Source organism: Macrosteles quadrilineatus, unplaced genomic scaffold (genome assembly GCF_028750875.1).
Source record: "Macrosteles quadrilineatus isolate MER2022 unplaced genomic scaffold, UCM_ALF_1.0 Scaffold_6__1_contigs__length_79288215, whole genome shotgun sequence".
NCBI lineage: Eukaryota > Metazoa > Arthropoda > Insecta > Hemiptera > Cicadellidae > Macrosteles > Macrosteles quadrilineatus.
In genome coordinates, this window is record NW_026542599.1 from 3,290,211 (window position 1) to 3,317,653 (window position 27,443).

Below are 27,443 nucleotides of genomic sequence, written 5' to 3' on the forward strand. Positions count from 1 at the left end.
CATAAGAATAACATGGTGAGCTTTTTTTGACCACTTTTTTAAAAATCCAGCTCTCGGCCTATACAAGCCTATATAAATGTTCAATACCATTGTACAACACTATTACAATTTCAAATCCATATCCATTCTCAAAATCGTGCGAGGTTTGTACGCGAACTCGGGCGCGCTCCCGGCTCATGGCATGCTCCCTTGGACATCCTTAGTGGAAATCCATGAGTTCTGGCTACTTAGGAACCCAAGCCATTTGACATATAATAAATCACCTTTTCTCCTAATAACCTTTTCTATCAAATACATGTCTTTATATTTGGTCTTTAACAATTCCTCTGTATAGAAGCCTCCCCTGATTATATTACCATTTTCATCTTTCAAGATATAAGTCACAGGCTTTGTATTCTTTACTTCTGCTATTGTAAATAGCTCCCCTGTCCAATTCGGGGTATATCCTTTACTAAAAACATGTTTATACTTGGAAATTCTCACACTATCACCTACCTTATATCTTGGCTTTTTAACTTGCACTACTTTAGAAGTCAACCTCTCATGCACATATTTACTGTTCTTAATATTCACTTGGTTAGGCTTCATTCCTATAGATCTATGCACCTTATTATTATATTTTCGAATTAACTTTGGAAGTAAATCCAACCATTTATAACTCCCCTGAGCACTAAATTCCCTATATAACCAATTCTTTAAAGTTCTCTGAAACCTCTCCACAATTGCAGCCTTAGTTGTAGAAAATGTGTGATAGTGATTAATATTTAATTGTTTCATTAGTTTGCTAAAATATTGATTAAAAAATTCTTTTCCATTGTCAGATTGAATGTTTTTAACCCCCTTTGGTAGAATGGTTTTAATGGCTTCTGTAACCACCAAACCCGTCTTATTCTTTAGCGGAGCAGCATAAGCTTTTTTAGAAAATGTATCTATTAAAGTTAAAATATATTTATTGCCAGAATTCTCTCTAGCATAGTTTTGCATATCAATTAAATCTATTTGTACAGTTTCGTTTATACCTAATACTTTAAAAGACCTTCTAATGAAATTCTTTCTTGCAGGCTTATGAAGTTCGTATGCAATTTCATTCATTTTTTATAACATCACTCTTTCCTTGTACTGTAAATATATTACCATTAGCCCCAATCAATAGATTATCTTCCATTCTTTTAAATACATAGTTTTCTGGTATATATGGTCTATTATCTATATACTTAAATCCACTCAAAGATGTGGGGTCGGCAACTAATAAATCAGGATTGTATTCCATCAAATTAAATTTTCTTCCTCCATATACAAATTTTGATCCATCATAATACATAGCTTGTGACATTAAACAAATATCATCTAAATATTCCCCCATTGGCAGATTTCTTATATATTGTTTTTTGGCATCCCAACATTTTTCTTTTTTATCAAAAGTTATAGTCTGTTCTTTTGTAACACAGTCAGTGTCATCAACGGCAGGTTTAACACGTACTAACCTTTTATTATTAAAATCCCAATAGCCTGCTTCCATTTTTGGAACTTGTGAAACATTCACAGCATCCTTACTATCTGTACCTTCTATCAAATTGCTAAGTTTCTGTTTCTTAGCATTCCAAACACCATTCTCTGATTCTAAAAATTCATAATTATTATCGTCTTGTACAAATTTACCATCTTCTTTTCGTATTAAAGTCTGTTGTAAAGTGGGCACATCATTTAAACTTTCACCCTTTTCTACATTAGTAATTTTCCGTTTCTTAGCATTCCAAACACCATTCTCTGATTCTAAAAATTCATAATTTTTATTGTCTTGTACAAATGTACCACCATCTGTTCGTATTAAAGTCTGTTGTAAAGTGGGCACATCATCTAAACTTTTACCCTTTTCCACATTAGTAATTTTCTGTTTTTTAGCATTCCAATTTTTATTCTTAGATTCTAAAAACTCATATTTAGTTTTACCTTGTAAAAATACATCACCTTTTCTAGTTAATGTCTGACCCAAAGTTGATACATCATCTACAAACTCCCCATCTTTAACACTACCAATTTTACGGTTTAAACAATTCCAACTATCGTCTTGTAAATTTAAAGTAGGTTCATTACTAGCCCTGGGTTCTGTAGGCTTATTATATGGATTATATAAACGATAAAATTTATCTATAAACATATTTTTATTTAATAAATAATTCCACTTTCTCTTAATTCCTCAATAATGGAATCTATTTCATTATCCACTCCTGAGTTACCGGCTTGGCGACTTAGCCAAAGAAGTCTTAACCTATCTACAAGCTCATTAGGATCATCCCAATAAATATAGTCTATTTTATTACCAGTCACTTGTCTCAAACCTTCACCAACAGATTTAAAAAGAGGTTTAATTATATTAAGATATTTAGTATGTCTATTACTTGAAATTGGTGCACCATCTTTGTAACTCTTTAAATGTCCATTTGTGGCTTCCAAAATCTCTTTATAATTTTGCAAATCAACCTGAGTATAATCCTCAGGTTCTTTTAAAGTTAACAACTGCCACAAGCCTTTTGTCCCCTTGTAGGTTTTATTTGCAACTGTGACATCATCATTGGCAATATCAACTTCCTTATTTCCAATAAAAAATTTATTTGCTTCTCGTCTAATACCATATGTAGTGTCTGTCATACTACTTTTACTGAGGTAATTTCCTAAATAGTCTGATGCTAAAAGACCAAAATCTAATTTCTGTGGAGTGGATTGCTGTAATGGTTGTAATGGTTGTAATCTTGGTATCATTGATATTCTAGATGGAGTCATTGGGAGTATCTCCATTTGAGGCCTCTCTGTTTTGCCAATAGCTGTGATTTTTTTTAATTCTTGTAATGGCTCTATTAAAGGTTGGAATGTTTGGAACCTCTCTTCAGCCTCTAGAAACTTGCCACGTTTTAAAGCTCTATATTTCTCTCGTATTTGATTTGCAGAGTCAACCAATTCTTGTTGAATGTTTTTCATCTTTTATTTACATTTTATTTATCTCATTTGACAAAGGATTGTACTCAAACACTTTATCATGTATTATCAAACAATATGCAGATGTATTTGCTGGCACATTGTCTGCAGTTTCAATCTCTAATTTAATATCAACAATTCCTTCCTTCACTGTTTCATTCTGTCTAGAACAGTCTATTATAATTAGTGGATATTTCTTCATAAACTCAGCCCTACTAATCATAGGATCTGGGATAGTATTATAGTAAGTCTCTCTAAACCTCATAAACATCTCATAAGCTTTAGAGACATCTCCATTTTCAAAGTCAAGATTTAAATCACTATAAGGATAATATTCAGAGTTTAGAAATACTTTGAGATTTTTTAATTTACAGTGATCAAATTCGTCAGTTCTTTTTCGTGCACTATTATCCCTAGCTGTTTGGAAACCAAATATAATATACCTAGGCTTCTCCAAACTTGAAGATGTCTTTACTGACCATGTATGTCTTGTGGTATTGGGATATGATGGAAGTTCATGCAACTCTAAACTTCTAAATGCAATTTGCAAATTTTTATTTTGCAATAACATCTTTTGTAATTGTAACTTCTCCCCATCTGATGGTATCACATGTGGCATGACCCATTGAATAGAGTTAAGTGTAATTTTGGGAATTGTATCAGCAGTGCCACTGGCTGGAGCACTAGTGGTTGTTAATATACAATTCAAATCATTTTTGGATCTTTTCAACACCAATTCTTGTTTGACATTTACTAATACCTTATTAAAATCCTCGAATACACCCATTAACAACTCTAATGGCAAACAAGTACTGAACTTGCCACCTTTATGGAACTCTTTTAAATTCGTGTCAGAATCAAATGCTACATTTGACAATTTAGTAGTTTTATTGTAAGAGCTCAATATTTTCATAAGACTAGAAATTCCTGGGTTTCTTACAATGTCTATTTCTTTACCTGCAACTTCGTATCTAATTTCATCAAATAAGAACGCAAATGCATTATTTATAAAATGACCTTTATCATGATTTTCAATTTCTCCCTTAATATACAGATAACTCCTACATGGGAGAGTTAGCAAATCTTGATTATTAATACATATTCGAATTTCATCAGAATTATTTATTGCCAAAGTGTTGTGGGGAACATAGGAGTGATTTGTAATTTTAACCACACTATCGTCGAATTGGGATTTCCCTGTAACGTCTAGAAAATCTTCCATTTTTATTAATAGAAAATTTTAACTTTAGTCCTATTGACTTTAGGAACCTAGCATTTTGTACACTTATAGATAAATTCTTATAAATTCTCATATCTTTTTTATATGACAAGTAATTGTAGTTTCTTCTCCGTTAAAGTCAATTGCCTTGTCATGTTGATCGGCAAATGTAATACTGACAACATCTAAACTTCTCTTATTTACAGGAAAATATATAATATTTCTTGGAACTTCAATAATTTTGTAGCCAGGAGGAGCTTCTGGATAAAAGCTATGTATGGTGTGTGATTTGTTGCCATTTAAATAGGACCCGTTTGCAATATTACATTTTACTCTAATCACATTTACATTATTAATGTTTATTTTATTTGTAGATTCAAACTGAACACCAGGAGTAGAAACACCTTTAAATCCCAATAAGACAGACCCTAAACATGGTTTTGTAAAATCAAACACATGGCTAGAAAGTAATGTCGCTTTCATAGTTTTATTATTAGCTGTAAGGAAAAAGTCTGGGATTTGCTTTTGAATTTCCTTTGCAAGCTCAACCACCTCATATGTTCCTTCAGAAATTTCTATTGTAACTGGAGCATTGTGATCATAATAGAAAACATCATCACCTTCTCCAATGGTTAATTTGTTGCCTTTAAGTTGATTTAATTTTGGAATAAGCCCTTTGAATAAAAGTTTGGATTTAGTATTAATTAATGCGTCTCCATTTTTATCTATTATAACTTTAAGTTTACCATCTAATAACTGGTTTAAATCATCAACTGAGATATCTCCTTTTGGTAATGTTTTTTTCTCTACTTTATAATATGTTAAAGTATTTAGAGGTTTTTTAACATTAAATATAGAATTATAACTTTGAAAATCTACTAATCCAATTACATAATCATCATTTAATTCTATGGGAGGAAAGAACACTGACTTAAGCTCTGGCTCTGTACCCGAAAATGTTATAGTAAATGAATCCATTTTTATAAACAAAAATTTTTTATGAATGATAAACATAAAATTCCACAAATAGAACTATTTAAATCTTGTATTTGATCGGTTGTATAGAAGATTTTATATCCCTCAAAATATTGAATTACTTCTTTTGGAGGTTGGATTCCAAATGGGTCAAAATAAATTACAATATCTTTCTTTTTACGATATGCTGTCCAATGTGTGCCAGATGAGCTATCTAAATTAACTATTCCGCATTCTTTCACTCTTGGTTTAAGATTTTTTAGCTCGTTTTTTAGGTACACCCCCCTGAAGTGAGGCACGTCTTTTGCGGCCTCTAACAGCTGGTAGTTGTCCATCTTTTTTATTAAATTTTAATCCCATTCCCATTTTTGCTTTTGCCTTCATCAAATTTGTCACGGCATAAGCAGCAGCTTTTTCAGCAAGACTTGCGTCCTTGGCCGTAACTCTAGTCCAAGCTAAGTCTGCTAATCTCATGTCTGCTTTGTTCCGAGCAGCGGTATCGGGATTATTCATGTAGAATATGTCATGCTCTTTACAATAAGAGTCTAGTTTATTTTTTGGAGGTACATTTTTGGCTAGATTCCCACGTATATTCGTTCCAGGTCCACAGTACTGATATGATGGTATGTGAAGTGGGAATGGAAGGTTATTTATAAGAGTATTCAATAACCCTCGACCCCTATAAGGCTTTAGGAATAAACCTTTGCCCTTTTTACATGTTTTCTTATTATCATTTTTTACCATTTTTATTATATAAAAAATGTCTTTTATTCAACAAAAACATAAATTTAAAATAGTACATACTAAGGAAAATATACCAAAGAAGTTGGGTCTATTTCCTACCAATATTCGATGTGTTATTTGTGGTCCAAGTGGAAGTGGGAAGACGGTTGTAATTTACAATTTAATTGTAAGAAAGGAAGGATTAAAATTTACAAACTTATATTTAATATCTAAATCTTTAGAACAAGAAAAATATAAAAAAATAATTGAAATATTTAGTTTGTGTGACGAAGTGAAATTACACACGTTTACTGACTGTGAAATCACACCAAATGATGTAAAATCACAGTCAGTTGTTGTATTTGATGACATAAATAGTCCAAATATTACACAATTTTTCTCAATGGGTCGACACAAAAATATTAACTGTTTTTACTTGTGTCAATCTTACAGCAAAGTACACAAACATTTACGTGATAATGTAAATTTCCTAATATTATTCAAACAAGATGATTTAAATTTAAAACATGTATATCACAATCATGTTGGTAATGACTTTTCATTTGACCAATTTAAAAATCTCTGTCATCAATGTTGGGATAAAACTAAATATGGCTTTTTCGTAATAGACAAAGAAAGGTCAAAGAATAATGGCAAATATAGATTTATGTTTGACCAATTCTATCAAGAGGATGGTAAGGGTAAATAAATAAAAGACTGGAGTTTTTTAACATTTGTATTTATTTTGCAACATTAAATATATCTACATACATTTGAACATAACTATGTTTGATCAATTTTATAATGACCAAGCGCAAGAGTATTGATACCATCTTCCAGAATAAACCTCTTGTCATCGTCAAAGGATAGTACTTTCTTATTCATGGTCAAGGTTTGAAGATGATGATTTGTAGATTTAATTCTTGTCACATTCTCATAGTAATCTTGCCCAGTTGCAAGGCAGTTCAAATAATGTTGATGTCTTAGGAGATGTTTAACAGTGGCACCATCAGCTCCTTTAGCTTTCTTCACCTCTAAAGCTTGCTTGTCTTCTTCATATAACCATTTTAGAGGAATGTAAGAATATAACTTTGGTCTTAAACCACAATATTCATACATAATATGACCACCTAATTCATCTTTAAACTTTCCAGTGACTTTTTTATTTTTATCAGAGTATAAGAAATGGTCTTTACTGTATCCAGAGGTATCAAAATAGTGCAAGTCACATTCTATTTCCTTGTAAAAGTCCTCTGTAACTATAGCATACATTAATGAATCTGTATCTGTCATAAGAAATCTTTTATTCTTAAATTTTGACATATAATTATAGTGGAAATCATACATTATTACTTTACTAATATCCAAAATTGTCATTCCTAAATATATTGGTTTATTAAACTTTACAACTAATTTATTTAAATGTATAGCATGTAAATTGTTATCGAACTTTTTGCTACAGTCAAACCTTGGATTAGTGACATATTTTGTTAATAGTGACTCATCCTTGAGATATATGTCACGGAACTTTCGTTGATTCATAATTGTTCGACCAAAGAGACTATTATTTAACAATTTGTAAAAGTCTTTTTCGAAATCATTATTAGCACTTTTTCGTTTTTCAATATTAAAATTAATATAGGGTGCAAGCCATTTTGATTGTCTAAATTTTAAAATTCTATGGTATTTTGTAACAACCAACCCCAATTCCTCATATTTTTGTAATGCTTTATAATGTAAAATATATTTAGTTTTGTCATTTAAATTTGGTATTAATTTCCCATTCATTTTCTCTGGTGCCAATGGATAGTCATTATGTAAATCATGTAAGCTTTTATCATATTTTAAATCAACTTCTAAAATGTAACCAAACTCATAATTTTGATTGTATTTGTAGTCTATCTCATTAGTCCAACGGAATTCATCCACAGGCAGTGGCTCGCACATTGCTGTAGAGTATAGCGAGTTACAATCTAAATATATTAAATACACACTCTCTTGATTGGGATCATAGTGTTCACCCATATATCTATTATTGGCTTTAGCGTAACGTGTGGAAATCATACTGACTCCTCCTCTGATTGCACTTTCTATGAACAAATGCATGTCAATATCTTGAAATAATTGTAATTTTATACCAGTCATTCTAAGACAGGCCTCCCATGTTAATCCAGAAAGTGAATACATATGTACGGGGTCAAGTTTATAATCCTTTAAACACAGGTCTCTAAAAGTCTCAAAGACATCAGCCAGTAGCAATACATCTGTTTTAAGATATAAATCATGATATTCTTGTAAATTATTTATATTAAAATGGGTCCAGACATTTTTAGCATGTTCATATTCAATGGGAGAGATATGTTCTTTAGTTAGAGTACTGTAAAATGCTTCAATTGGGGGTAGAGACTCTGCAAACTTATCTGGTCCCGTCATATATTCATAGGGATATACACCTTTACGTTGTAGTAGTGGATTTTGTATGAATCTAAATTTATTTAAATTGGAAGCCAATTTATACAATGGAAGGGACAGAAAGTTGTATGAATCTAAAAATACTAAATCGTCTACAGAGAATGATATATATTTTTCCATATCTTTAGCTATACAATTTAATTTACGATTATATTTTCCCAAGTGTTGCATTATTAAATGTCCATCGTAATTTTTCAAGTTATGGAAGAATATTGGGATTTTCTTTGTTACTTTATAGTTTAAATTACAATCATTGTGGGCAGCTCCACGGTATTGACCAGATGAATGACAATGATCTCGCACCCTATCAAGATATAGGGGCTTTTCACAAATGTGACAATGCGTTGAGTTTTGGAAAGATACCTCTTGCTCAGGAGTCATTACTAGGGGAATATATATCGCCATTTGACGTTTAATGAAGTCATAAGTCTCAAATAACCTTTTGAAAAACACATCCATAACATTTGCACCACTATATAACTCTTCAGAAATAATCTTAGAATCTCTCACTAAGACAAATGCAAATCCAGATGGAGTATGATTGTTAGAGTTTATAAAGCATTCAAAATCTGCATAAATCACAAATGGAGCTTTAAGTTGATATTTATAATTTTTAAATTGTAATGTATCTTGTTTAGACATTTCCACTCGTTGAGCATCAAAATTTTTACAATATGTTATGTGACGTTCTAATTTATCATTAGTGTAAAAATGTTGTAAACACAACTTACAAAAATGCTTCTTATGGTCATCTTTTGTAGAGTGGAACATTAACTTATCAAAATCACGAATTAAACAGTAATGTGATTTACGACCATCTTGTAATAACAATAGATCTACATGAGTATCACTATTTGGTTTGGTTGTTCTTAATGGATATATGAATTTCTGGTCTTCAACCCCAAATACATTAACACTTATATTATTTTGTCTTTCAAATTGATCTATATCAGATATTTTTACGGGATACTTTATGTTTGTCATATTTAACTGACTTTCATGGGGTAGATAATGAGAGACCCTTTCAGCATTTTCATTGATACAATTCCTTGGATGTAAAGCTGCTAAAATTGACCAAAGGAAGCATTTATTATCAGCATTTTTTATATTTAAAACTGCATGTTTCGATTGAATAGTTTTTGGTGTGGGAATATATGACTTTGGAGTTAAGGGCTTATACTTGTAAACGTGCAACTGCCAATACTTTGTATAGTCATATATCCATCCACTACCTTGGGCTTGGTATTTGTGTATAGAAGCATCAATCTTTAAAAGTGCATTTTCAATTTGAGACTTTAAATCTCTCTTCTCAATAGTTAAGGTAGTAAGGCTTCTAAAATCTGCAATACATTCTTTTTCATTAACTAATTTTCCATTTTGATCCATTGAATATTTTATAAATTTGATTCTCCTAACTAAAGTCCATTTTATTGGCAGAGGACAAGACTTCAGAGTACTTTCAAGGTCAGCTCTAATCGATTCACCAACAAATTTTATCATTGTGTATGGACATTTCATGCAAGAATTGGCGTGTCTTTTAAAATGTCCAACAACATTTCTTTTACAAAAATTACAACTCTTGTGTCTTTGTAATATATGCGACTTTAGAGCCACATTATTATCACAGATTAAATTGCAAACCTTGCACAGTTTCACCTTCATTTGATGAATTACCTTGTAGTGGCGAATCAGGTTACTTTTGGTGGAGAGCGACACGGAGCAGTGTTGACAGGTGGGCCTCATGGTCCAGAATGAAATATCACCCGAATGTCACTTCTATTTATAGACTTTTCGAAAATTTCAAAAATTTTTAACCAGAAATTGTGAAATTTTCAAAATTTTTAGCTAGAAATTAAAAAACTTTTAAACAATTTAACTAGAAATTATTTCAACGGGAGGTCACCCACCCAAGGCTTAATCAAGAGCTACCACTAGAGACGAGAAAACCGACCATGAGTCGGGAGCGAGAAGCCTGACCATAAGTCGGGAGCGCGCCATGAGCCGGGAGCGCGCCCGAGTTCGCGTACAAACCTCGCACGATTTTGAGAATGGATATGGATTTGAAATTGTAATAGTGTTGTACAATGGTATTGAACATTTATATAGGCTTGTATAGGCCGAGAGCTGGATTTTTAAAAAAGTGGTCAAAAAAAGCTCACCATGTTATTCTTATGGGGAAAACGTGCCTAAAGTGTCATAGGACCATCATATTGCCTCTACTCTACATTTACACTTGTAAGGGTCAATAAATGTAAGAAATAGCTTTTTTAGCTTAATATCGAATATATTTATGGGGAATAAGTAAGAAATAAGGTTTGACAATTATATAGGGATATTTAGGCAAAGATCAGGATTTTTGGTTTTAGTGGCCAAAAAATGATCCCATGTTATTTCTTATGGGAAAACGTGCCCCAAGTGACTTTAAACCGGTAGTTTGCCACTACTTACAACTCATAAAAAATCGTATTTAAATGCATTGATAACTATCGTAAATTTACATATGGAGGGGTTTACTTGAAACTAAAATTAATCACAAACATTAATTCTGTCTTGGTGTAAAAATTTGTTATTCTAACCTTGTTTACACGTAATATTATACAACTGTTTGATTACAATTAAAAATATGTAGCTTTTTATTGTAATACAAAATAATTGAAACCAAGAAGGTACACGTTTCACTTTAAATTACGAATTAAAACTTACTGTAATGGAAGTAAATAGAAAACCCACTGTATTTAGTTTCTAATTTTAAGAAATACATTTATTTAAACATTTTTGACATCGAGTAATACAGAGTTTGCAAGGAAGTGCTTGGCGTCTGATTTGGGTATGAAATGGGCTCGGATACCCTCAGGTCATGAGTTTTATTACTCTCCGCTTTCTGGCTTGGTTTAATACTTCTTTTGCACTTTAAAAGGTTATCGTCTGACCAAAGTTTTGAATTTGAACTAGATAATGTAGATAAAGCTAATAAATTACCTTATTAAATATATTTTTTTTAGTTCTGACCATGTTCGTATGATTATTAAGAGAAAAAAATAAATTACACATTTTCAAGAAAATCTACTAGTTTCTTTGTGAATCATTTTAAACTAAAAATAACCAAAGACCACTTCTAAATATGAAAGAATTCACTAAAATTGTCTATGTAATAAACATTTAATTGTCAATGTTACTGTATACACTAGAGAATTCTTTTTTAAGGTAACTGAAAGAATGTAATGTTTTTCAATATTAGGAATTTGAATTTGGGTATTTTTAAAGGCTGTAATTTTCATATAAGTCCTTAACTATTGTTTTGTTTGAGGGTGTATTGAAATACTCTTCAATAGTCTCTTATGTACAGTACTTAAAATAAATTTGAAAGAGGAAATTTTTTTATTTTACCTGATGATAAAATTTAATCTTTGAAAAATGCAGATCTCTAGTAAAATTGTTAATACCGGAGGCAAAAGGTACTCATATTTGTTAATAGTTAGGACAGTCTTTAGAAACAACGTAATTATGAGCTTCGCTTATTATTGCTAGAAAATAGATTATACTTTAACTTAAATCAATAGAACCAAGGTATATGTTAATGTTTCATTGAGAAAATATATTAAATGTACAAACAAATGAATGGAAAATGATGATTAAAAGAAAAATACAATTTAACTGTTTTAAATCGTGTATGTACCCATAACATCTGTATAACATTGTTTGACTGGCAAATACTCTGCGTTTCGATCATATTTGGCTATTGGCTTGCGCCAAATAAATCCGAATCGAACTGTAATTAAACTGTTAGTCTTGTGCTGAACACACAAACTAATTGTAATCCAATTACCAGACCAATATTTCTTTTGGTTGTTATACAATATTCACAATATTACAATATTTGATTGTTTTATCAATTACAATTTCGTAGAATGAGGTAAATAATTTTGAAGTAATACTGTTGTTAATCTTTCAGTTTGTTTGTTTTGTAAGATTATTTTATGCTTATTTCCTTACAAAAATGTGTATTTAAGTCTTTTTAATATAGCATGGTTAGTTATCATATGTTTTGCCACTAATTATAATATATCGAAACGATATAGGCATATTTAAAAATGTGGGAAAGGATATTTTTGTTTGAAAATTCAGATACTTTAAAATTTAATACTCAATGGTTGGAGTATCTTAGCTCAAACTATTGAAATGTTTATATGTTTATGTTTATAATATTTGCTTTTATTCAGGTTGTCACGGAAATATTTAGTTAGCTTATAATTATGACACGATTAGATATAGGCGAATTTTCAGTAAAAATATTATCCTCTATGTCATCGTTAATGTATGGCACGAACTACTATACGTCATCAACTAAATTTTACAATTTCTATGTAGGTTTTTTATGAATTAAAATTTGTCTTCGGTTCATTTACACTATTAAAAATCAAATAAAAATGCATGTGGTCTTTTTACTACATGTACAATTTCTTACACTTAATATTTCTTCCTAATCTTAAATTTATCATAGAATCCACTTTAGGTACCTATACATAGTTGCACCAAAACCATGAATACGATTCTTATTTTGAAGGGTATATTCTACCAGCACTTTTAAAAGCTACACAGGTCATTACAGCAGAAATAACTAGAAGTTTTGATTGTTTGGTGAAACAACAACACCACATTTGTGTTAAGGGTAAAATATAATGGACAACAGGAGAAGGGCTCGTCTTGTTACGTTCTATTGTTCCCTGTGGACCAATAACTACATCAGAAACCGACTTGGAAACACTTGACGACTGGTGATGTTTTGTCACCATGTTATCATCTAGACAAACTTGTTGTCTTCCATTATAACGTGTCTGGGACACGAAGTTTTTGTGGGTTAAATGGTGGTAAGTACTAATATTTTTTGTGATAAATAATAGAAAATACAAATTAGTGAAATATAGTATACTGATTCGTATTACACTATGAGTTCCCCTCAAATTAAGAGAAAATGTATAGGGGTGTCCGGTAATATACGATTTAGGGACTGATCCATAAGCATAACTCCAACTGCACTGCTCAATAACATTTTTTTCGAAACAGTGCCTTTAAAGAAGTAACTAAACTTGCAACTTCCTCTGGATAAGTGCCTTGACTACTTAATGGTGTTAGAACAGTGCTCCATCAATGGCAAACTCAGGGATCATAGAACAGATATTCATTAAATGCTTCTTTTCTCTGCTCTTTGGGTAGACTCCGCCTGGTCACCATTCCTAAGGCCAGATATTGGTTTTTTTTTGGGTTAGCCGACAAGCCCCAAAACTCAATAAATTAGATACGTAACGCATACTATATAAGCCAACAATGATTATTACGGAACAATTTATTTACAATACACTTCGATGATAACTGTAAACACATGTGCGTGCCACGAGATACTCAAACAAACTAACTTAAATATTTCATAATTGGGACAGCGTTGTATTTAGAACATTATTCAATAGTCTCGTATTTAAAAAAAATGTTTTAACACCGCCCATTTCCTGTGGATCCAGTTAAAGCGATGTGCTTATCAAAAATCGTTCAATTAAAGAGATGTCACCACTACCGATTGTGGTCCGGTTAAAACAATGTCCGTTGGAAAGGTGTCCGTATAAGACGGAGTCTAATGTATGCATTTTTACAAAGCGGCCTTTTGTGGATTAGTGTCTTTTTTACATAGACCTAGGTGAAAATATCTTATGCAACAGAGTCTCAGCGGAAACGTCCTTTTTGAGCAGTAACTTTCGGAGTGATTCCTTTAAGGGCATTGCTAGTTACGATTGAATTAGTAGTTATAATTTTGTTAATCATCTTGCACATAAGGTCTCAAGACTGTGTAAAGAATAATCTAAGTAACAGTTTTCAAACGTTAAACTCATTCCATAACCAAACGTTAACACCTTTTTAGACGACAATGGATGCGTTCAGACCAAAAAAGCAACAGCAAGTGTGAGAAAATAATAGGGTGATGTTGGTCATAGAACCAACTTGTTAATTTAACAGCTGACTAAATTCTTGCATTCCTTTTAAATATGAATGTTCATAATGTTAACATGGGGAACTACAAAACCACTTGGGCGGAGCCAGAACGGATTTTTGGGTTAAGAATAGGTCTATATGTTAATCTGGAATGTGAGTTATCATTTTACCAAATGTTAGCTCAATCCGTCCAGTAGTTAATGCGTGATTGAACAAACAAACAAATACACAACCTTTAACATTTATAATATTAGTATGATGAGTAAGATATAAAGTCAAATTCATTATTTATTGCTGTAAAGAGAATTAACTCGTAATACTACTAATTAAACTGGATCCATTTGTTTCATTAATTAATCAAACATCACATTAACGACAAATACATAATAATAATTAACTTCACTCTTGCATTGGATGTTTTACTTTCAGGTAGTACGAATAAAACATATTTTAAATTGATATTATATTTTGAAATCGATTGAAGTACGTTTCTAATTTAAATAAATGAGCTAAATAAATGCAATAAATAAACTGTTGTACGACAAACAAAACTCTTCAGGTATGTAGAGATTCAGTTAGTTTATGAAAATAAATGTTAAGAAATTACTTTCAAAATGTATTAATTCTGTAAAATATAACATACTAATTTACATCCTACAGTTAGTGGTAAAGCCATTTTATACCTATTATTTTGATGAGTTAAAATTTTTTTCAAACAAATTCAAAACAATAATTAACAGCTGTTTAATTTAAACTGCAAAAGTAAAAATCAAATTCCGCAGCCTCCATCTATACTATACCTACTAGTGCTTTAAGCACGCTCAGTATATTGAAGTTTCACAATGTAGCGGAAACCTCATGATAAGTTCAAGATGCAGGTTTATTTCCCGCCAAACAATGAAAACAGCTGAGATAAAATCAGCTGAGTGGAAGACAGTGTTATCGAATCCAAACCATCTAAAGTGAGAAACTTTGGGTACGAATGAATATGTAGGATTCCACTTTTGTTAATGCAGCAAAATAAATTAAGTTTGTGAATTCAGAATTAACTATTAAGTTTATTTGAGCTGACAATTCTGTAAGTTAGATTCTGTCAATATGAATGTTTAACATAGTTGAAGAAATTTTAAAAATCGTTTTGATGCTATTATCGGGCATTAAGTGTTAGAGAAGTCGTTGCATTTCTGAATTCACAATTTGGCGGTTTAGAACTCTTTCCAAATAAAATAGTGTTTGTCTAGATGATAACATGGTGACAAAACATCACCAGTCGTCAAGTGTTTCCAAGTCGGTTTCTGATGTAGTTATTGGTCCGCGGGGAACAATAGACCGTAACAAGACGAGCCCTTCTCCTGTCGTCCATTATATTTTACCCTTAACACAAATGTGGTGTTGTTGTTTCCCAAACAATCAATAAACCAAGTTTCTTCTGCTGTGATGGGCTGTATTTAAGTTCAAAAAACAATTTGTTGGTAGAATTAGGTAATTTTCCCTGGAGAAATAATTTGTATTTCGTATGTATCTTTTTTCGTATATATACAAGTGGAAATTTCATTAATTCATCAAAATAAACCAAGGGAGAGTGGTCTTAAGCCATCAAATTGGGTTCGATATGTGCCTCGTATTGACATAATTTCTGCCGCACCGAAGTCCAAGACACTAAACTATCGCCAAACAAAGCTCATTTTAAGACTTTTATTGAAGAAAGTTTGACATTTTTATTCGTTAATCGTTTGGAATTTGGTTTATTTGTACTCTTCTCGAGATTACAACCATCCTAATGAATAATAAATATAAAATAAAACATGTATATGATTTAAAATCCATATCATTAGTATTGAAAAAGATATAGTAATATCCTTAAAATTGACATCATTGGGTAACATGTATGCATTTTTGCTAATTTACAGTTTTTGTGTGCTTAAATTGCACTGTCTGCTTTTCATCATTATAATAAATAGATCACAACGTTACAAACGCAAAGCAACCAAGCACTGCAAATAATAATGCTAAGCAAAACGTTTGGTGAAATATTAAAAACTTTATTACAAGACCCTAGATAGCACAAAGTAATTCCAATTGGTAAAGTGTTTTTTTTTTATAATTTATCTCTACACTACAATGAAATAAAAATGTATACGGGACTTTCAAATAAACCTTTATTGCACGTAGTTTAAACTTTGTATGAGCAAATAGATTAGTGTTACACGCTTAGCTCAAAAATATAGTACTCTACTACTAGAAAATATTTTATCTATAAAATGTATCACAAAATAAATAAGACATTACTGTATTCTTTTGCTGCACTTAAACTATAACTAAACTGCATTGAACTAATTACAAACAAAATTAATACTTCATAAAACACAAATTCGCAAAATATCTTAGGTACAACAATTTATGTAGGAATACGTTTCACAGTCCATACACCACATGTATCAACAATAACCAATTTTAACTACGCAAATAGATCCAGACCAATTAGTGGGTATTACAAATTAATTATCCTTGGCAAATTAGGTTTTATCAGATAAACCCAGTGGATACCGCTCGGTAAACAATCATCCTTTGATCGTTGTTCGATGATAATCCTAATGATGATGATTGAAGGGATCGGAAGGATCACTTTGTATCAGGACGAGTGCAACAATGTCATTATCCTACAGGATATATCCTGGCTATACAGGACATTGCGCTATTGTATACTTGCTCTGGCTGTCTATAATCATGACTGATGTGTGTGTGTGGTTATTGTTAGCATAACCCTTCTGTACGAGGGCGCGGTGTTGCTGTTTGGCAACGTCGCACCGGCCGGTCCGTTGCCATGGTGATAACAGCAATAACAAACGTGTATACATAATCATTGCGCATAAGCACTATTATCAATAAGTGCAAAAGCTGTTTTGGCAGGCCGGGGCTGCGGTGTTGGTGTTTGGCAACGTCGCACCGACCCACTACGCCTAAAGTAATGTGTAAAAGGCTCCGATATAGCCTAGCGACAGGTGTAAAGTTGAGACAGAAAGACCATACAAATTAATAGTTAAGAATGGTATCAAATGCTAAAGTTGGTTCCACGAAAATCTGAACGACGATTAAACATTTTAAAATAACAAAGCTACACTAACCTTAATAAATCTTCTTCGCCACTTTCACTGTCTGTTTCGAAGCACTGATTAATGAATAACTGTAGAGTATGTTGACTGTAAATGAGGTGGAATAAATTTATTGGATCATTCGCTCGTAAACCTGACTGACAAGCGGAGAGATTTATAACCTCGTCGCTTTACTCCGCGTCGGAAAGTAGTTCTCATAAATAGACGCAACAACTGTCGAACATATTGATTTTGTATTGGATCATGTGATGCTTTAGACTTGCTCGTTACTTTAAATTATACAATGTTTGGTTGGTAATGTTGTTCAATACATTAATTCATTGTTGAGAGATAATTTTATAAGGTGTCAAAGAAATTTATGTTCCCTATTGGACATTTTTTACAACCGAATAACAAGATTTTTTTTATATATACCAATAGTGTGTAGCTATCTAAATGTTTATGTATGATTTATTTACGTAACTCTCAATAACGATAGGTTATTTTGAACTAAATCTTAAACCAAATAAAGTCAATAAGTATGATAAGAACCATGTGCTCTTGATTATAGTCAACTGAAATAGACACCCCATCTATATGGAGCAGTTATAGCCAATTTATTATTAAAACGCACATTTTTTTAGTTGAGTAATTTTTAGTTACCATGACAGTAAACTTATAAGACGCTATAATTTACAATAAATCGTCCTATCTGACTTAAATTTAGTAAATTTTATAAAATTGAGTACTTAACACCAGCGCAAACTGTAACTAAATTATTTCAAACTTCCATGGCAACATATAATATTATGAAACCATCCCTGATCTTGGTTCAATTGCATTAAGATATTCACATAATTTTTTTCAATAGAAAAAGATATTTTTTATTTGTTTATAAGTGGAAACTATCATTTTTTAGGAAAAATAAAAGGGATCCTAAATTAGTAAAATTAAACCATTAGGTTAGGTAAGGTTAGGACATTTTAGGTTATAAGTTGGGTTAGGAAGATTTTTTATCTAAACTAATAAAAATCTTATTTGGAAGTCGATTTATTGGTGTGGTAGATATAATACGAAAGTACTGATTTTTATATAATGTCACAACTTAAAATGTAATATTTATCCAAACACATTGAATGAATATATTTTATCCTACAACTACTTATGACAAATGTTCATACAAAGTTACTTTAGTAAGATAAGAGTTACGGAGAGTTTGACAATGTAGAGGAAATCATGTGATAACCACACAGCCAGGTTTATTTCCCGCCAACAATGAAAACAGCTGAGATAAAATCAGCTGACTTCAAGTCGGGGTTATTGGAGCCAGATTTCCACTATAACAGGACCCCCTGTTTCATCTGTCTTGCTGTTCTTGATATATCTTTTGTTTTTGTAATATTTTATAAAACAATTTTTCTTTGCTAGGTCCACATTTAATTTTGTTACATACAAACGGAAATTTGGTGGTGGATATAATTAATTTATTTGATTTGGAAAATTATTTTTTATGGTAAAATCCTATCAATAAACAACAATAAAGGTTAAATCATAAAAATCCAAACAATTTTAGATTTAAAATGATATTGACCTAACTTTTTTTTAATATCTTATTAGATCATTGTAAAAGACGAATTCAGGCAAACAGTACATTTTAACTCACAAATATTAAGTTTTACAAAAATGTATTGTTATGATATTAGAAAACATGATTGATTAAAAGCAATTAACCATTAACCATGTTAAAGGTTAGTATTTAGAGTTACAACCATATATTTAGTCACTGAGATATACTTTAAAAACTAAACATACCTAACCGGCTAACAACTTCGTATATTCTTCGTATATTAGAAGTATAAATGTTTAGTTTCGTCTTTAAGTAATCACTAGATTTCGATCCCTATACTTTGTGTACGATTTCCAAGCTGTGTCGCTAATTTCTATCTTCATGCAAGTCCTAATTTCACCTCTTCATTAAAGATTTATTTTTATTTTTATTTTCAGCAAAATATAAAATGGCGTAACCTGTACCGCTTGATCCTATCAAATACGCCACAGAAATTCATATGTCGATGGATGACTGAGAAACAAAAACTGAAGTAATCAGTCATCCAAAGGTGCTCAACTTACCGATGGGGCGAGCTTAGAAGTTGTAAGTCGGGAAACTTTGAAGCTCAGGGATCAATTTCGGTTGAAGGGATGTCTTGTAAGACTGATTCTTCTTCTTCGCTAGTTTCTGATCGTTTTGCCCCCCGTAAGTCCTGTGGAAAGGTTTCCACTGATTTTGTTTTGGAGTTTTTGTCTGACTTGAATACATAAATAGAGTATGTAATGTACTTTCATCCCCTATACATATTATCGCAAATTTATTCTGTTATAGTATATGGTGAAAGTATTGTTTTCGTAGACATTTGTTTGATTCAAGATTTGGGGGAAATATCTGTTTTGAAACATTCTGAGTCCTAAAAATGGTTTGTGATGTTTCTGTGTATGTGTTTTTTTGGATGTGTACAGAACTAGATGAAGGTAGGGCCTATAGCTAGACGCTTGACGCCAAAATGCACCAGGTAGAACTAGACACCGGTACAAGTACACGGCAACCCTACAGAGCTTTAAACACCCATGGTCTGATTTTGACGAACAAAATAGTACACCTCCTACTAGTCCTACACTTCAGTAACGTTTACTGCTTGAAAGTTATTGCCATTATTTTGGTTTTACTTATGTAAGATACCTTTTCTACCAATCATCTATTACTGCATAATGGTATTTGACAAGCTATTAGGAGAAAGTGCATTACACTCAGTATTGAAATAGATGTCCGTATTATCATATTTCACATATGTGATTACATTAGAAGATTAGATAAATCGTTAGAATTGTCTACACTTTTATAACCATATCATAAAATAAAATAAATGATTACCTTTAAAGTCTCAACAATTTACAAATAATCATATTGTAAAAAAAAAAAAAAAAAAAAACTAATAGGAATTTCTAGAGTGTTTATTTCTTGGAAGATGCGTTTTAATAAACTCTTAGTGTTGATGAAACCCTGGTGGTTTATTTAAATATACCTTCCAAAGACAGCTAACTTAAACTTTGTTGGTTTAGGCAACTTTTCAATCCATTCTAAGTTAATTATAAACGTCAGAGCTGTCTGGAACTTCTTAATTATTTATCATCAACGCTTTAGAAACTATCGGTATTGACTTTACTTTCACCGCAGCGTAGGCGTAGAATATTGCACGCGATGAAAACGTTGGAATATAAAAATAACATTGAAATATTATTAAAAAAGACTAAAATAAGTTGACTACTCGATTCAAATAAATCTCGTATTTTCAATTGTAGAATTTTCAATTAGAACCTATAGTGCAGTTGTAATATTGTTTGGTTATGAACTTCTTGAAAACAAAACTATATCAAGTAAACATTTCAATATAAAATATTTCTATGTTTACATGGTAATCAAATGGATGTCAGAAATGATCATTTAGATTATCAGATCATTTCAGATCATCTAAAAGTATATCTTAATAAGAACATCAGAGCGAAACACAGAGAGATGGCATGACAATAAAATTATATGTATGTATACTTAGTAGAGAATTTGATCACTTCCACTGCTTTATAAAGATTTTTCACATTACTTGAGTTCTTATCTAAGTGAAAGAAGGCAATATTTACATTTAAATTTCGAGAAAAGCGAGATTCTTTTGTGTTACTTTATTAAGAGCGAACATAATTTCAAATCACTCTCGTGTTTTAAATTATATCAGTTTTGATAAAACTTATCGTATAAAAAAATTCTGCAACCATGATCATTCGTGTCTCATTGATAGCTCCAACAGATTCTGGGTCCATCCCTCTAGAATCAACATTCAAAAAATCATGTTCACAATTATTGAAACCTCTAATGCACGTAGGGCCTATCCATGGACAATTAGTGTGTGTAGCTGTATACAACGAAAATCAGTTATGTCATAAGACACAGGGGCAAGACAGTTATACGGTGATAAAATAATGCACCCTACCGGGCTCGGACCAACAACCCTAGTCACCCAAAGACGCTGGCACTGACTACCAAGCTCAATACTATTTGTTACCAAACGATATCTAGGATTCAAAATGTAAGAAAGAAACCAGTTTGAAACTGAACATCGTTTCATTAATGAAATGCATATTCATGGCAATCTCTTCTGGCTTAGAAAACTAATCACTCGATATATCCGTTACATCTATTTGCATCGTGTATGTAAAAGTGAAGTGTGTTTCTTTGGGACGTTTGATGTAGTTGATATACCTGGTGAAGGTACAAAAGTAAAAGAGGCTTACCTAATTAATGGACTCATGACTCATGAGAAAAATATTTGAAAACTTATCCCTACACACACGTAGGCATTCATCGTTACTGTGGCAAAATTATTGTATGATCAAAAATTAACTGCTATTTATATAAAAAGAGAAAACATCTTGAGTAGCGTAACCATATACTATCCTGGACCAGACTAGAGTCAGTAGCAGACCCATGCTTGTTATTGATTGATTCGTCTTGTCACACACGGAGTACAAGACACAGTCACGTAGAGTGGCGCCAGCTGTACGTTTGATCGCTGTATCACACTCATAAACTGTCCTGGACCAGACTAGAGTCAGTAGCAGACCCACGCTTGTTATTGATTGATTTGTCTTGTCACACACTGACTACAAGACACAGTCACGTAGAGCAGCGCCAGCTGTACGTTTGATCGTTGTATCACACTCATAAACTGTCCTGGACCAGACTAGAGTCAGTAGCAGACCCATGCTTGTTATTGATTGATTCGTCTTGTCACACACGGAGTACAAGACACAGTCACGTAGAGCAGCGCCAGCTGTACGTTTGATCGTTGTATCACACTCATAAACTGTCCTGGACCAGACTAGAGTCAGTAGCAGACCCATGCTTGATATTGATTGATTCGTCTTGTCACACACTGACTACAAGACACAGTCACGTAGAGCAGCGCCAGCTGTACGTTTGATCGCTGTATCACACTCATAAACTGTCCTGGACCAGACTAGAGTCAGTAGCAGACCCATGCTTGATATTGATTGATTCGTCTTGTCACACACGGACTACAAGACACAGTCACGTAGAGCGGCGCCAGCTGTACGTTTGATCGTTGTATCACACTCATAAACTGTCCTGGACCAGACTAGAGTCAGTAGCAGACCCACGCTTGTTATTGATTGATTTGTCTTGTCACACACTGACTACAAGACACAGTCACGTAGAGCAGCACCAGCTGTACGTTTGATCGCTGTATCACACTCATAAACTGTCCTGGACCAGACTAGAGTCAGTAGCAGACCCACGCTTGTTATTGATTGATTCGTCTTGTCACACACGGACTACAAGACACAGTCACGTAGAGTGGCGCCAGCTGTACGTTTGATCGTTGTATCACACTCATAAACTGTCCTGGACCAGACTAGAGTCAGTAGCAGACCCACGCTTGTTATTGATTGATTCGTCTTGTCACACACGGACTACAAGACACAGTCACGTAGAGCGGCGCCAGCTGTACGTTTGATCGTTGTATCACACTCATAAACTGTCCTGGACCAGACTAGAGTCAGTAGCAGACCCACGCTTGTTATTGATTGATTTGTCTTGTCACACACTGACTACAAGACACAGTCACGTAGAGCAGCACCAGCTGTACGTTTGATCGCTGTATCACACTCATAAACTGTCCTGGACCAGACTAGAGTCAGTAGCAGACCCACGCTTGTTATTGATTGATTCGTCTTGTCACACACGGACTACTAGACACAGTCACGTAGAGCAGCGCCAGCTGTACGTTTGATCGCTGTATCACACTCATAAACTGTCCTGGACCAGACTAGAGTCAGTAGCAGACCCACGCTTGTTATTGATTGATTTGTCTTGTCACACACGGACTACAAGACACAGTCACGTAGAGCAGCGCCAGCTGTACGTTTGATCGCTGTATCACACATCATAAACTGTCCTGGACCAGACTAGAGTCAGTAGCAGACCCACGCTTGTTATTGATTGATTTGTCTTGTCACACACTGACTACAAGACACAGTCACGTAGAGCAGCGCCAGCTGTACGTTTGATCGTTGTATCACACATCATAAACTGTCCTGGACCAGACTAGAGTCAGTAGCAGACCCACGCTTGTTATTGATTGGTTCACGGCGCTCGGATTTCCTCGCCGGATGGGTCGCCAGATGTTTAGAGGTAATAAATCATCCTAGGCTTCTGGAATGCTGCTATTATATTATCATAAAATAGTTCGGGATTAGTTTCACATCTGTTACCTGCCTTCATTGTAAGTAGAGGATCTATCAAGTTAACAAACTAGGTGTTTATTTTTCACCTGGGATTTTAGTTTAAAATCTATTCAGTGGTAACAGTAAAAGAGTCTTTATGACTTTAGAAATTAAAATTGTATATGATAGAAGGATATAATTTGCTTCAAAATACAATGAAAGTCTTAACGATAGTCATACTTAGGTCTTGATCTAAGAAAAAACATAGATTATTTAGTTACCCTATAAAAAAATAGTTCCCAGTAAAAGATGACTAAGGATCTAGAAAGGTGGCAAGTAAAGTGGAATGATTGAATCATCAGTCTCAACTGCTGACTATGGATTTACACCATCTTGGTCCATCCATCTGAGGTAAAATATTCTTTGAAATAACTAAACCACGTCGTTTATATAGATTGAAAATAGGTGTAAAATGTATTTACACTTACATTTACATTAGGGCCAGTTATAGTGTATGGCTTTGGGTTGAACAGAAAATGTTGTAAATAGCTATTTGTGAATGAAGAGCGCAAAGTACGTCATTGCCGTTTGAGAGCTGTACGTACATGCATTCGAGAACGGAAATGACTGTTTTTACCCGTAATAGTCGCAAAATCCTCTATGTAATTAACTTATTAAAACATACAAATAAACTTTTTAGATGTATACAAAATGTCATTTAGGTTACGTTTGCCTTTTTAAGGTCATGTTATTTGCTTATCAGAACGTACTGGATTACCGGCTATGATTGGTGTAGAAACGACAACAGCTGATTTAGCGAGCGAGAATGATCCATTCCCGCTCTAGTGCGGAGATGAGCTATTTTGCGTACTGTTAAAAGGTATGGAAATGTGATAATGTCTATGCAGTGGTAGTAAAGCATATTTTAAAGCCGTAGTAAACCATTATACATGTTATTAATAAAAGTTTTACTTAAAATACACAATCAATAATATTGTCTGAGTAACTTTATTTCAAGAAGTAGTGAAACTTGAAACAAGAAAAGTTGTTACGAAGATGCGTCATTTTTAAGCAATAAATATATCAGTAACTAAGTGGAATGTGGATTTCTTGCTTAAAATTATCCAGCAACTAAAAAAAAAACTTTAAAACAATGTATTGCAAATTAATTAGCTATAAGGGAAAAAGAAGCATCCTAGTTTTTGGGTGGCCTAGGTCAAACCTAACATAGAATCCTCTCCAAGCACCATCAACATTCCTAGTTGTAGATTTGTTTCCCTTCACACCATGGGGCACCTGTCGGCCGCTCTAACAATTCTATTTCCACTCATAAATATCAAACAAGTTTATTGATGGCTGTATTTACCTCACTTAAGTCTTCGCTCCGAGACATATCACCCATTGTTTCGACAGGAACCTGTTTCTTTAGATTGAGCCTGGCTCGGCGTAACGGAGGAGTAGTGTTATTTGAAAACGAAATATTGCTCATGTATTTAAATTACATAGGACGTCCTTTACACAGTTTATGGCTAGGTTCGTTGATTGTATATTGTGTTGTGTGGTGAACTCTACTTTTACTCAGAGTCATCTGTATTTTTTGTTTTGTTTTTGGTAAAACGCTTTTGTTCTCAAGGTACCTGGTTCAAATACTGTCAATTAACAATAACCAAGCATTTTTAACTTATAAATCTCTTTTAAAACGATGGGATTTTGAGTAGTTATACGGATTTCTATAATTCGTATTAGCATTTATTATATTAAAAAAAACCACATATCTGATGTATAATGTATAATTTTAAACTATATTACCTTGTACAGAATGACGATATCAAAAATTTCGTACCAAAACTAGTCGATTGATGAAATTTTAAGGTTTATCATAAGTATTTACCACATTTCTTATGATATTTTATTCATATGAAAAGACTCAAAATCATTTAAATATTTTAGCACCGCCATGCACGTTTCAAAACAAGAAATTCTTAATAAAAATATACATTTTGCCATACACTATTTTAATACGTAATTACCATCATTGTAGTATGAATATTGTATACATTAAAGTGCCATTTGACGAATTGTATTTTCTATTATGTGTAGACTTGACAAAAAGTTGTGCAAAATGATAAGGAAGTCGATAGAAAATTCTTTTCAAATCCCCATAAAAACATACACTATCGGATAAAATATAAAGTTGTTTTGCCACTGGGAAAGTTATGATACAGTGACTGATACAATGATCCCCGTGGCGGTCTTTCGTGTTGACAATTTCCCATTTCTTTGTAAAACAACCTTGCCACCGCGACGTTCATTTAACTTTTAATTCAATCTCTTTTGTTGACAACATCTATCATTATCATCATCAGGCTTGCGAACTTTTATTTGTCCAGATTAAACTTAATTGATTCACAATGTAACCCTAAATATGGTTTAATATATTTAGAAAAAAACAGTTATGGTAACATATTTTCAAATATTGACCAACATTTAAATTTTGCATTTCATTGTGTTCAAAGGACATGATCATAAATGATATTTTATCAGGCTTAGTTTTAGTTTCATAAAAAATTAAACGTTTTCTTAGTAGACAAGCCAAATATTACAAATTTAGTTTTACTTTTTAGATCACAAGGGGTTTAATTTATTATTTCATACAGTACATTAAAGCTTATTAACACTTATAAACTTATAGTGGTCCCACATTAGTAAATTATATATATTAATTATTCAGTAATACTAATAGTGATTTTTAATGCTTTTCAAAATACTGTGCCAATGTTTATTAATATTTTCAAGCCAATATTAAAAAGTTTAGTAAAGGTACAGTAGCTAAACCATAGGCTTGCAGATATCTGACATAAGAATTTTCTTAGAAGTGGCATCATATTCAAGATAACAATATAATATTCTCCCATCATGAAAAGCTAACGTACGCCATTCCTTACAAATTAAAAGCTAGGTATATGAGTCAAATTTCACGTGACAAAATAATTCGAAAATAATGTAAAAGCTTTTAAACGATTTATTATCGCTTGAAAAGCTAAAATTTAGTACTCTTTGCTGAATTGGATCCACAGAGAAGTTGATCAAGTTGGAGGAAAACACAAATTGTGGTCTCCACGCCCACCAACAATTTACGTTTAGGAGAATGACAAAACATCAAACTGCACGAACATTCCCGTCGTGTATTACACCCTGTAGGAAAATACTAACATTAAATTCACAGCATAATTTAGTCAAGTGAAAATACACTAAATTATTCTATTGATATGGGTGAATTTCTAAATATAAATTATGCACTTACTGTTTCTTCATTGAAATAAATATCACTTATGTTCGATAAATTGATGCTGTTAAAACAAAGTAAATGGAATGAAATTAACGATATCTAAATATATTAGAACTGAAATGAATTTTCATTTAGTTATGCACTGTTATTTAAGATAAATATTTTATGAAGCCTCGTATTTTATTAAGACTACGATAAGCTACTTTAATATCCGAATTTGGTTATTGCAAAGCTTAAATGAGCCACTGAAAGTGTTGTACAGGTCTAGAACTAAATTTACTCCAGTTTTTTTTCTGTATTGTTTTTATGTGACATGACAGATTCTATAGATTACGATTAATTGTCCTTTCAGTTCGATTTAGTCAAATAGATAGCGTATTTGACGGAAATCAGTAATCTGCTTCTGTTCACTTTGTCCTGCTCAATTCAA